The following is a 13,861-nucleotide window of genomic DNA, read 5'->3' on the forward strand; positions in this document are numbered from 1 at the left end:
TGGTCTAAGCGGAATAGGCAATCCGGAGAGGATTACAGACTCCCTATTTATTAGTCACAGATGGTATCGTCTCCACCTCTGAGTGGACTCAACCTAGCGGAGGACTCTCAAAGCGGCTGGATTGGGGGGGGGGGGCATTGTGCGGGCCGTACCATTTGGAGGGGTGAGTATGCAAGGAACAGACATTACAGGCCTAAGAGAAATAAAGTGTCTTAGAGACTCATTCCAGGGGGATTCACAACAGTTTGACAAATCAGATGCTTTCTAAGAGAACTGGATTCAGGAAAGAAACATATGTCTCCTCCTAGATCACCCCCAAGTTGTGTGGGAGTGAGTTGGGTCCCCGTGGCCGCTACTGATTGCTCGAAATAGAGTTACGCGGACCAGTAAGAAAAAGAAAGGAAAATCGCTGGCCTATCGAAAGAGAAAAGCAGGTGAGCTAGGGGCGGAAGGTAGCGTTGCCTAGGGCCGGGTCCAACCCGGGTGGGCCGAGAGTAGAAAAGGTGCAATCCGTGGGCGGGTGTTCCGAGTCTGCCCCAGGGGACGTTTGTTGCACTCTGAGAGGGAGCTGTGCCTGGGACTGAGGAGAAGGCAGAGCTTTCATTCCGGCTAATCTTGGGATGGGAGTGTTCTGTGCAAAGGGATGGATTTCAACGTCGCAGGCCCGCACCCCTCCCCAAGCCTACAGCTTTGCTGTCCTTATATCATTCATTCCTGGGCCGTAGGCGCAGCTCCCCCTGGTCTTGGCTGTCTATGTCTGTCTATGTCTGCTTCGCAGCCAACCCAGTCGGCTCGTTGACAGAATGGAGCTAATGCACCCACTTTGTGCCTTGCGTTTTCCTCCATCATCTAATTTAATCATCAGTCACTAAAGTTAATAAGCTGGGTGGTGCTATCCTCATTTTACGTGGGACCAATTGAGGTTCAGAAATTTAACAAGTCCTGGCATTGGCACCAAATCTCTCTGACCCTATATTCGTGTACCGTTAACCTCAGTTACCTTTACCACCACCTGTTGACCTGAATTGGCCTGACCAGTTTAGCTTGTAACCTGTCACTGAGTTGGCTCCCCCATAAGGCTGTCTATGACTTTCTAGTGACTGCGTCCAGTAGCCAGCTTTCAGTTCTTGCCTGACTCAACCTCTCTCTCCTTAAAAGTCTCCTCCCTGAGCTTCTGTGACCCCACATGCCTCTGCTTTTCCCCCCAGCTATGTCTCTGTCCCCTTCCTTTTATTTAAATGCTGTCCACATTGGCCACTTCTGTCTGCTTTCCCTGCATGATCCTCTCTGCTCCTGTGGTTTCAATACCCCTGCCCTGTTGCTGATGACTCCCATGTGAGGTCTTCAGCTGGGCTCTCTCCTGCTTTAAAAAAAATTCAGTGTCCCTAGTCCTCCACCGCAACCCCAGCTCCAGAAACGTGGGCATCACACTCGCCATCTCCCTCTCGATCTGCCCCCCACATCCAAACTGGTAATTAAGTTATTTATTCAGTTGTCTGCCAATACGTATCCCATGCTGCCTGTTCTAGTAACTTAGGATGTCAGTGAACAAAGCAAAGATCTTTGCCTTTGTGTAGTTTCACCCTAGTAGATGGGGTGGACAATAAACCATATACATAATGTAAGTGCATTATCTAATATGTTGGAAGGTAAGAAGTGCTGTAGGGGAAAAGTAGAGCAGAACAAAGGGGACCAGGAGTGTGGAGGGGTGCTCGAAGCAGGTTGCAGTATCAGCGAGAAGATGACATTTGAGCAAAGAGTTGAAGGAGCTGAGTGGATGTCTGGGTAGAGTTGCAGCTAGGTAAGGGTGGACCAGTCCTGGTTTGTTGGAGGAGGTGAATGTGGCTGGAGTAGAAATAGCAAAAGGGTGAGCAGTAGGAGAGGGGGGCAGGGCCAGAAGGTGTTGGCCATTATAAGGACTTTGACTTTTACTCTGAGTGACATGATGAGCCATTGGAGGGTGTTGAGTAGAGGTGTAACATGTCCTACTCCAGCTCCTGTGCTGTGGGATGTTGTGGGGTGGAGGACAAGGGTTTGGAGCAAGGAGATCAATTAGGAGGCTCTTGCCGTACATCAGGCAAGATACTGGCTTAGAAAAAATGCACAACGTGAGAGTTGCAAGTTAAGTTTTATTTGGGTCAAAGTAAGGACTGCACCCCACGAGACAGCATTTCAGATAGCTCTGAGAAGCTGCTCCGAGGAGGCAAAGAGGGGGAGCCTGGTTATATAGACGTTTTGCAACAAAGGGCAGGTAGTCTGAACATCAAAAGATTATTGTTAATTAAAGAAAACCAGATATATCAAGTTAAGGAATTTAGTGCTTTTCTATGTATGGGAAGATGCAAGAGTCTGGGCTCAGTGAAATCATTCCTTTGATATGCACCTCAGCTAGCTGGGGCTAGTATCCTGTGTTTTCACATCCCGAGCTTCCTCAGGGCTCACTGGCTCATGTTGGAGGGCTGCAATTGTTGATGGCTGTGACATCCTTTGTTTACTGATATGGCAGGAAATATTCCAGTTATCAATATTCCATTTATCGATATGAAGTTCTATTGAGTCTACCTCCTGAGTGTCTCTAGAATTTATTCTTTCTCTTCCATCTTCATCTCCTAGTCCTAGTTCAGACCAGCATTATCTCATGCTTGGGCAAATGCAACAGTCACCTAACTGATCTCCTTTCCTACACTCTCCTCCCTATTAACTGTCCAAGCAGTGGCAAAAAAGATCCTCTGACATCTCAGTACATATCTTGCCTCCCTTTCCCAAACACTGCCCTTCAGGCCTATGCCCCACTTCTGGGGGCTCCCGATGCACCATACATACCATGACCCAAGTGGGACCCTCAACTTTTTTTAAAATTAATTAATTACTTTTGGGGTGCTGCGTTGGGTCTTCGTTGCTGCACGTGGGCTTTCTCTAGTTGTGTCGAGTGGGGGCTACTCTTTGTTGCAGTGCGCAGGCTTCTCCTTGCAGTGGCTTCTCTTGTTGAGGAGCACGGGCTCTAGGCACATGGGCTTCAGTAGTTGTGGCATGCAGGCTCAGTAGTTGTGGCACGCGGTCTTAGTTGCTCTGTGGCATGTGGGATCTTCCCAGTCCTGGGATAGAATGTGTGTCCCCTGCACTGGCAGGAGGATTCTTTATTTTTTATAAATTTATTTATTTAATTTATTTATTTTGGCTGCGTTGGGTCTTCGTTGCTGCGCACAGGCTTTCTCTAGTTGCGGTGAGTGGGGGCTACTCTTCGTTGTTGCGGTGCGTGGGCTTCTTATTGCGGTGGCTTCTCTTGTTGAGCATGGGTTCTAGGCACGTGGGCTTCAGTAGTTGCGGCATGCAGGCTCAGTAGTTGTGGCTCACAGGCTCTAGAGCACAGGCTCAGTAGTTTTGGCTCACGGGCTTAGTTGCTCCACGGCATGTGGGATCTTCCCAGACCAGGGCTCGAACCCGTGTCCCCTGCATTGGCAGGTGGATTCTCAACCAGTGCGCCACCAGGGAAGCCCTGGCAGGCAGATTCTTTATCCACTGCATCACCAGGGAAGTCCGACTCTCACCTTTTGTATAGGCCTTTCCTTCTCCAAAGACTGTCTTTCTCTTCAATTATCAACACAGTAAACATTGCTTAACTCCTCAGTCTGGATGGGGGCCCCTTCCATGCGTTCCCACAATGCTTTGTGTTTCCCCATCATGGGGCTTAGCAACCTGTGCTGACTTTAGCAATGAACTTAAATCTCACTTGCAGAGGCCCTGAGCTTAAGGATGGAGGCCTGAGCCTTTTTTCCTCACACTGAACAGAAGAAGTAGATTTCCAAGCAAAGAATATCACCAGTGTTAAAGAAGGTCATTTTATTATGATACAGGGGTCAGTCAATCAAGAAGATATATAACAATCCTAAACATTTGTGCACCTAATAACAGAACTTCAAATTACAAGTAACAACTGATTGAACTGCAGGGAGATATAGGCAAATCCATAATAATAGTCAAAGATTTTAATAATCTTCTTTCATTAATTGATACAACAACAAGTAGGCAGAGAACCAGCAAGGATAGAGTAGACTTAAGCAATACTATCAACCACTTGACCTGATTAACATTTACAGAACACTTCACCCAACAAGAGCAGAATACATGTTTTTACTAAATGTACATAAAACATTTACCATGACACACATATTTGGGGACATTAAACAAGACTCAATAAATTTAAAAGAATTCAACCCACATAAAGTATTTCTATGACAGCAATGGAATTAACTTAGAAATCAATAAGAGAAAGATGCTTGGAAAATCCCAAAATTTTCGGAAACAAAACACTTCTAAGTAAGTAATGGATTAAAGAATAAATCAAAATGGAAACTAGAAAGTCTTTTTAACTTAGTGAAAATGAAAACACACATAATAGGATTTGTGGGATTCCACTAAAGAATTTTGGGGAAATTTATAGTACTAAATTCTTATGTTAGAAAAGAAGAAAGGACTGCTTATGACCTCAGCTTCCACCTTAAGAAACTAGAAAGAGAAGAGAAAAATCAACCCCCAAAGAAGCAAAATAAAGGAAGTAATTAACTCCAAAAAGGAAATCAATGAAATAGAAAACAGAAACAAAAAAAATAGAGAAAATCAAAGAAACCAAAAGATGGTTCCTTGAAAAGATCAATAAAATTGACAGACTTCCTAACCAGATTGATCAGGAAAAAAAGAAAAAGATACAAATTACCAATATCAGGATTGAGAGAGGTGACATCGCTATAGATTCTACAGATATTAAAAGGGTAATAAGGGAATATCATGAACAATTTTATGCCAATAAATTAGACGAATTCTAAGATGAGGAGCAAGGCAAGGGTGTCTGCTTTTCCCACTTCCACTCAACATTATACTGGAGGTCCTTGCCAGGGCAATAAAGCAAGAAAAAAAAAAGCATACAGATTTTAAAAGAAGAAATAAAACTGTCTTGGTTCACAGACAACATAATTGTCTATACATATAATCCTAAGGAAGCCACAAAAAAGTTACTAGAACTAACAAGTGAGTTCAGCAAGGTTGTAGGATAGAAAGTCAATATACAAAAGAAACTGCATTTCTAAATACAGTAAACAATCAGAAATTAAAAATTTTAAAATACTTACAGAGCATTAAAATATGAAATGCTTAATGATAAAATTAATGTAAAAATATGCAAGACTTATACAGTGAAAAGTATAAAACATTGCCAAGAGAAATTAAATATATAAGTAAATGGAGAGGTATACTGTGTCTGTGGATCAGAACACTTAACACTTCTATGATGCCAATAAAATAGAGAAGATTAATGAAGTTCAAACCTGGCTCTTTGAATAAGCTAATAGGCAAAATTCTGGCAAGACTGATCAAGAACATAAAGTGAAGGTAAAAATGAACAATATAATGAATGAAAAAGGGAGATAACCACAGACACAATGGAGATTTAAAAATAATAAGTGTGGGGACTTCCCTGGTGGTGTAGTGGTTAAGAATCCACCTTCCAATGCAGGGCACGCGGGTTCAATCCCTGGTCAGGGAACTAGATCCCACATGCATGCTACAACCAAGAGTTCACATGCCACAACTAAGGAGCCCGCCTGCTGCAACTAAGACCCGGCGGCAACCAAAGAAAAAAAGAATATTCATCCTCTAACAAAAAAAAAAAATAATAAGGGTGTAGTAGGTGCAATTTTATGGCGACAAATTTGAAAACTTAGGTGAAAGTAACAATTTCCTAGAAAACAAAAGATGTGTAAAACTGACCCAACATGAAATAGAAAACATGACTAGACCAATAAATATACTTTTTAAAGTTGCTAAGGGAGTAGATATATTTTTTTGATATTTATTTATTTATTTGGCCGTGCTGGGTCTTAGTTGCGGCACATGGGATCTTCGTTGCAACAGGTGGGATCTTTAGTTGCGGCATGTGGGATCTAGTTCCCTGACCAGGGATGGAACCCAGGCCCCCTGCATTGGGAGCGCAGAGTCTTAACCTCTGGACCACCAAGGAAGTCCCTCATGCCTGTTTCATAGATGAGGAAACTGAGGCACAGAAAAGTTAAGTGACTTGCCCAAGGTTTGCACAGCTAATAGGAAAAGGCAAAGTCAGGATTTAAAGCAGGCAGTGTGATCCCACAGCCCCCCCTCACCCTGTGTACTTTGTAACATGTCCATTTTCTCAATCCCCGTGACAACGTGTTGTTTCATTCATGAGAAAGCGGAGGCTCAGAGAGGCTGAGGGACTTAGGCTCAGTCACCCTGGAGAGTGGCCGAGCTGGGACTGTCTGGTTGCCTCACACACCACAGCCCTCCTAGTCAGCTGCCAGGTCCCATTGCCTGGTCCCCACTCCCCCAGTGCCTGTGAGGAGTTCCACCCCCCAATTCAAGCAGTGTCAGGGGGCTGAGTCATTCCCAACAGTCTCTGGGCAAAGCCGCGGAACAGCCACCACAAGGCTAGACAGCTTGGCCGTCCTCGGAGGGCAGAGCCGGGTCAGAAGCCCAAGTCTCTGCCTGCTGAAGGGCGCAGGCAGCCAGGTGTGAGGCCATGTCAGGACGCAACTCGGGCCACCATGGGCTTCAGGGAAAGGGACATACATTACAGGGGACAGCACCTATCACCCAAGTCTAGTTCAGACAAAGAAAGGTGTGGCTTGGGTAGTCAGCTGGCACCCGGCCAATCAACACACTTTTAATGGAACCTGTTATGTGTCAGACACGGGGCTGGGTGCTGGGAACTCAGGTGTGAGTAAAAAGACACCTTCCGCCCTCCTGAGCCTTCTTGCCCAGGGTAAGAAATCTGGGGCACACACCTTTCCTCCTACGTCTCGCTTGCTCCTGCCTCCTTCCCCTTAGAATAGATGGAGTTTCCCTCTTCCCATGGATTCAGTTGTTTATTCATCCAACAAGTATATAGTGAGTCCCCGCCATCAGCCAGGCCTTGTTCTAAGCGTAGAGAATGCATTTGTGAACAAAATAGATAAAAATCCCTGCCCTCACGGAGTGTACAGTCAATAAAAGACAACAAATACACAAAGAAACACACAGGGAAGTGAAGACTTTGGGAAATCAAGAGGGTAGGGGAGGTGGGGCAGATGAGGAGGACCCTGAGTGTTTGAAAGGAGGAGAGACAGTTCTATCTGAGCAGGAGGTGTGTACAGATGTGGATTCAGGTAGATTCAGGGGCAGGAAAAGAGAAAGAGTGTTGGAGGTGAGGAGTGAGAAGTTGTGATTAGTTATCTCAGAAAGAGGGAGTAGGAACTTTGTATCGAGCTGCATTAGGAGTGCCAGGAAGCATGAGTGTCCAAAGAATTTTATGACCTTAGAGCCCTGAGTTCAAAGTGAAGCAACCCTCTGGTTATCTGATTTGTTTTCTCCTCTGTTGCAGGTACCAAGTAGGTGGATGGAAGGGTTCAGCCAGAGTTGGAGTCTCCTAGGCGTGGTAGTTTTAGGATATGTCCATACATTCATGATACCTCTCTTTTCAAGAGGTGGACCCTAATTCCCCTCCCCTTGAGTATAAGCTGGACTCAGTGATTTGCTCCTAACGAATAGAATAAAAGTGATGGTGTGAGACTTTGGAGGCCTGGTCACGAAAGGCACTTTGGCTTCCTGCTTGCTCTGTCTTGGGTCAATCGCTCTGGAGGAAGCCAGCCGCCATGGCATGAAGACACTCAAGCAGCCCTATGGACAGGTCCACATGCTGAGGAACTGAGGCCAACAGCCAACAACCATGGCAGTGACACTCTGGGAAGGGGATCCTTCAGCCCCAGCCAGGCCTTCAGACGACTGCAGCTCTGGCCAACTTCACTACAAATCTCATGAGAGACTGTGAGTCAGAACCTCCCAGCTAAGTTGCTCCTGAATTCCTGACCCACAGAACAGCGAGATGAAATGCTTTTTGAAAAAATTTAAACCCCAAACTTCTGGGGTAATTTTTACACAATAGTTAACTAATACCCCAGGTGTCTTGGATAGAGTGAGGAGCGATTGGAAGGTGGGCTTCTACCTGGTAATTCAAGAACCCAGGCTCCTTGTATCTGGTGGCCCTACCATTCCCTAGGGACCCTTGGAGTTACCTGGAAATCTTCTGCATTTGGCTGGAAGTCAAATAACAGTGAGGCAGATCGTAAGAGAGGGAGGTTTTCAAAGGCCATACCTGGTCATGAATAATAAAAAGTAATGAAAAATGGGATGAGGAACTGACTTTTAAGATGGAACGAAAAGATGATTAGAAGGTAGGAAGAGAGAAAGGAATAAAGGTCAGTGGGAAGACCTCTGGCCTGAAAGTCTGGGTGTATTTTAGGAAGTAAAGAGAATCCCTGGAGCTTGGGGAGAGAGGCTGAGAATGGCTGAAAATGAGTCTGAGGAGGTGGGTGGAGCCAGATGGCGCAGGGTCTTGTAAACAGCCTCTTAGGACTTTATCCAGGGTCAGTGGGAAGAAACTGCGGGTTTCCGCAGGAGCGCCGGCCTGGAGGAGGGAGGGGAGCCTCAGCTGGAGCTGGAAGAGTGGTCAGGAAGCTGCTGCAGCCGCTCAGGGAGAGATAAAGACAGCCCGCTCCGGGCTGGGCAGGGTGGACGGAGATGCTGAAGGTATGAAGGGCCAGGAGGCAGCATTTGACTAAGTGTGTGTGTGGGTGTGTGTGTGTGTGTGTGTCGCGGGGGGAGCGGGCTGGCCAAGGGGAGGGAAAGGGCCCCAGCGGGCCCAGTCTTCTATGTGGAAGGTAGAATGATTCTCAAGGGCGGGGGAATCCCAGAGACAGCAGGTTTACAAGGCAGCATGTTGAGTTCACTTTGTAAAATAATGCAATATTTGATACGTACAAAATAATTGATGTCAAATATACATAAGCAATAGAGTGAAATAATAAACACCCAACTTGAGAAACAGACTATTAGCAACATCGCCGTCTCCCATCATGTCTCCGTCTCCCACCACAAGATACCACACCCCTAATTTTATTATTTTTTAAAATACCTTTATATAGTGTATTCCTTCAGATGTATCCTTTTTTTAATTTTATTTTTTAAATTTTTGGCCGAGCCACTCGGCGTATGAGATCTTAGTTCGCAACCAGGGATGGAACCAACACCCCCTGCAGGGGAAGCGGGGAGTCTTAACCACTGGACCGCCAGGGAAGTTCCCTATTATTTTTAAATATTAATTGTTTTTAAACTCATTACCTTGCTTTTATTTTTCTCATAAACCCAAGTGGTTATTTTATTATAAATATGCTTACAAAAATGTTCCAGTTAATTATTGAAAGGATTTTCTTTTTCAGTGCAAAATTTTTTTAATATACATTTAAAAAAAATAATATACATCTTTATTTTTGGCTGCGTTGGCTCTTCATTGCTGCACACGGGCTCTCTAGTTGCAAAGAGCGGGGGCTACTCTTCCTTGTGGTGGGCAGTCTTCTCATTGCAGTGGCTGCTCTTGTTGCAGAGCACAGGCTCTAGGCTCACGGGCTCAGTAGTTGTGGCTCACGGGCTCTAGAGCACAGGCTCAGTAGTTGTGGTGCATGGCCTTAGTTGCTCCACAGCATGTGGGATCTTCCAGGACCAGGGCTCGCACTGGTGTCCCCTGCACTGACAGGCAGATTCTTTTTTTTTCTTTTTTTTTTTTTTTTGCGGTAAGTGGGCCTCTCACTGTTGTGGCCTCTCCCGTTGCGGAGCACAGGCTCCGGACGCGCAGGCTCAGCGGCCATGGCTCACGGGCCTAGCCACTGCGTGGCATGTGGGATCTTCCCAGACCGGGGCACGAACCCGTGTCCCCTGCATCGGCAGGCGGACTCTCAACCACTGCGCCACCAGGGAAGTCCCTTCAGTGCAAAATTGACTGCACTCCAGGTAAAGCTGCCAATAACTTGATCCACCTCAGCAACTGGCTCAGACTTTCCGCCCAGCCACTGCCCCTCCCATTGCTTTAACCACTTGTCGCCTACAGCCCCATGGGATCTGTATCACTGGGCAAGGCAAGATGTGCCTCGGCATTCATTGAGATGGTGCAATTTTTCTCCTCTAATCTATGAAGGGGGTAAATTACATTAATTTCCTTGTCTCTAACCTTGCAGTTTTGGAGTAAATCCAACTTGGGCACCGTGTGTTATCTTGTCTCTATATTACCAGGTTCAGTTTAATCATTTGCTTAGGGTATTTTACGTCCGTGTCTATGAGCCTGCAGTATTTCTTTCTTTTTTAGCTTTTGGTATCAAGTATGCTACCTTTATGACACGTGAGAGGGAAGGTCCCTCTCTATATATACCCTGGCAGGATTTGTACAAGATAGAATTGTTTGTTCTTTGAATGTTCGGTTAATCTTACTGTTGGAGCCATATAGGCCTGGGGTTTTCTTTGTGATAAGATTAAAAAAAAATTATTTGATTGAAGTGTAGTTGATTTACAATGCTGTGTTAGTTACTACTCTACAACAAAGTGATTCAATTATACATATATATACATTCTTTTTTCAAAATATGCTTTTCCATTATGGTTTATCATAGGATCTTGAATATAGTTCTATGTACTGTACAGCAGGACCTTGTTGTTTATCCATTCTATATGTTTGAGGTAAGATTTTATCTACTGATTCAATTTGTTTAATATTATAGGACAAATCAGGATGTATATTTCTACGTGTTTTAGTTTTGCTGAGTTTTATTTTTCTACAGAGACTTGTCTATCTTTATATAAATATAAATAAATTGTATAAAGTATAAAAGTTGGCATAAAGTTGTTCATAATATCTTCATATTTTTATTGTCGAACGTATCTCCCTTTTTATTCCTGTTAGTTAATTTGTGCCTTCTCTTTTATTAATTTTTTTATTTTCATTTTTTGTTGTGTCTTCTCTTTTAAAAATTACTCTGAATGCATCTTGTCAGAAGTTTGTCAATTTTATTGGTGTCATCAAAGAACCAAATTTTGACTTTTCTGGTTCTTTCCATTAGTATATGTTTTCTATTAATTTCTGCTCTTTATTACTTTATTCCTTCTATTTTTAATTAGGTATATTTTTCTGCTCTTTTTAAAAAGATACTTATTTTGAAATAACTTTAGAGTTACATAAAATTGCAAAAACAGTGCAGAATTCCTGTATACCCTTCACCAAACTTCTTTTGATGGGAACATCTTACACAAGCATATGACAGTTGTTGAAGCTAGGAAATTAACAGCGATATACTGGTATTAGCTAATCGATATATCTCATTTTAATTGTGCCAGTGGTCCCACTGATGCCTGGGACCAGGATCCAATCAGGATTCCAAATTGCGTGTAATCAGTAATTCATTGTTGTGTAATAAACACCCTAAAACTTAGCAGCTTAAAACAACAAACATTTATTATCTCCTAGTTTCTGTGGATCAGGAATTTGGGAGCTGCTTAGCTGGGTAGTTCTTGCTCAGGGTCTCTGATGACATTGTACTCATGATGTCAGCCAGGACTGAGGTCATCTGACGTCTTAACCAGACTGGGGGATCTGCTGTCAAGATGGCTTATTCACAGAAGAGCAGGAGGCCTTGGTACCTCACCACGTGGGTCTCTCCATAGTGATGCTTGAGTGGCCTCATGACAAGGCAGCTGCCTTCTCCCAGAGAAAGTAAGGTTGAAGTTGCAAAGTCTTTTATGATCTAGCTTCAGAAATCACAGGGTGTCATTTCCACAACGTCCTATTGGTAAACGGGTCAACCCTATTCCGTGAATACCAGGCTCACTCAGAGGCCACCTGGGAGGCTGGCTACCACAGCTGTCCTGTCTCCTTGGTCTTCTCCAATCTGGGGAAACATCTCAGATTTCTTTTTCTTCTATGAACTTGACACTTGTGGAAAGTATCGGCCAGTTATTTTGTAGAGTATCCCTCAGTTTGGATTTATCAGAAGTTTTGTAATGATTACTTTGAGGTTATTCATTTGGGAGAAGAATAAAACAGAAGTGGGGACTACCCTGGTGGCGCAGTGGTTAAGAATCCGCCTGCCAATGCAGGGGACACGGGTTCGAGCCCTGGTCCAGGAGGATCCCACATGCCATTAAGCCCGTGCACCACAACCACTGAAGCCCACGCACCCTAGAGTCTGCCTGCCGCAACTACTGAGCCCACGCACTGCGACTACTGAGCCTGCGTGCCACAACTAATGAAGCCTGCACACCTAAAGCCTGTGCTCTGCAACAAGAGAAGCCACCGCAGTGAGAAGCCTGCACACCACAATGAAGAGTAGCTCCTGCTCGCTGAAGCAAGAGAAAGCCTGCCGCAGCAACGAAGACTGAACGCAGCCAAAAATAAATAAAATTTAAAAAAGAAAGAATAAAACGGAAGTGATGTGTGCTTCTCAGTGAATCATATTGGATGGTATATGATGTAGGTTTGTTTTATTACTGGTCATGTTAACATTGATCACTTGGTTAGGGTGGTGTCTGCCAGGTTTCTCTTTTTCCATTTGTGATGAGTAAACATCACGGGGGGAGATACTTTGAGTGTATGCAAATACCTTGTTTCTCATCATACTTTTGTTTACTAACTTCAGCATCCATCAATGATTCACGCCTGCAACAATTACTACTGTGGTATTTGCTTAAGGTGAATTTATTTATTTATTTATTTTTGAATTTTCTTTATTTTTGATACCACAGGTTTTTATTACCTATCTATGTTATACATATTAGTGTATACATGTCAATCCCAATCTCCCAATCATCCCAATTCATTTTAAATTTTTAAAAAATTTTCTTGTTCCCATGGTTATTTTCCTCTTGTCATTTATTTGCTATATATGTGCTTTCCCCCATTTTCTTGAAAAATTAGCTAGTTGTTTGTCTATTTGTTAATTTTTCCAAATATTCAGGCCTAATTTCTGTTCTCTACGGCATTAATCTTTGCTTTTATCTTTATTCTTTCCCTCTTTGTGCTTTCTTTTGGTTTACTTTGATGTTCTTTTTCTAGTTTTCTTAGAGCTGGGAATTAAACTCATTTCTTTTCATTCTTTTCCTTTTAATGATATACGTGTTTAATCCTATGAATGTTATTCTAATCATTGCTTTAAATGTATCTCATAGGGCTTCCCTGGTTGCTCAGTGGTTAAGAATCCGCCTGCCAATGCAGGGGACACCAGTTCGAGCCCTGGTCTGGGAAGATCCCACATGCCACGGAGCAACTAAGCCCTGGCGCCACAACTACTGAGCCTGCGCTCTAGAGCCCCTGAGCCACAACTACTGAGCCCACGTGCCACAACTACTGAAGGCCATGTGCCTAGAGCCCATGCTCCGCAACAAGAGAAGCCACCACAATGAGAAGCCTCTGCATCGCAATGAAAAGTAGCCCCTGCTCGTCACAACTAGAGAAAGCCCATGTGCAGCAATGAAGACCCAACACAGCCAGCAATAAATGAATAAATAACTTTATTTTAAAAAATGTATCTCATAGAATCTGATATGTAGTATTTTCATTATCATTATTTTTTGGAATTTTGTATTCCAGTTTTTCACCTAATTAATTTGTTTTTGTCTTTGTTAATGATTTCTCATTTTATTACATTCTGCTCAGAGAATATTGTTTATAATATTTCCATTTTATTCAGCTTACTGATGATTTCTTTGTGACCTAATATATGATTAATTTTTTGTGATATTTTGTTTCTTTGGATTTATGGTCGTTTTTTTTCAGGGGGAAATTTCCTCAGTTAATGTGTACTGGATTTTATTTTCTGACTATTTTTTGGTTTTTAATAATAGTTCCAGATGGATCTGTTACTCCTTTTCTTGTTCATTTTTTGTGATATTGGGGTGTTTTACAAGATTCCTAGCTCTATAGCACACTCTTATGTCAATATAGCAAAGTCCAGACACTTCAGTGCATTTTTTTTCTTTT

The 13,861-nt window shown here is 43.5% G+C and overlaps 1 long non-coding RNA gene across 1 annotated transcript; it reads left to right on the forward strand.

Annotated features, from left to right (window-relative positions):
* Positions 1–129: 129 nt before the first annotated feature.
* LOC113611584 (uncharacterized) lies at positions 130–13,072 on the forward strand. The gene is made up of 4 exons (XR_003429508.1): positions 130–434; positions 7,388–7,830; positions 12,522–12,574; positions 13,051–13,072. It is a non-coding gene; the product is annotated as an uncharacterized LOC113611584 (long non-coding RNA).
* Positions 13,073–13,861: the final 789 nt, after the last annotated feature.

Source organism: Aethalodelphis obliquidens, unplaced genomic scaffold (assembly GCF_003676395.1).
Source record: "Aethalodelphis obliquidens isolate GAN/ISIS:26980383/991018 unplaced genomic scaffold, ASM367639v1 scaffold69, whole genome shotgun sequence".
Lineage (NCBI taxonomy): Eukaryota > Metazoa > Chordata > Mammalia > Artiodactyla > Delphinidae > Aethalodelphis > Aethalodelphis obliquidens.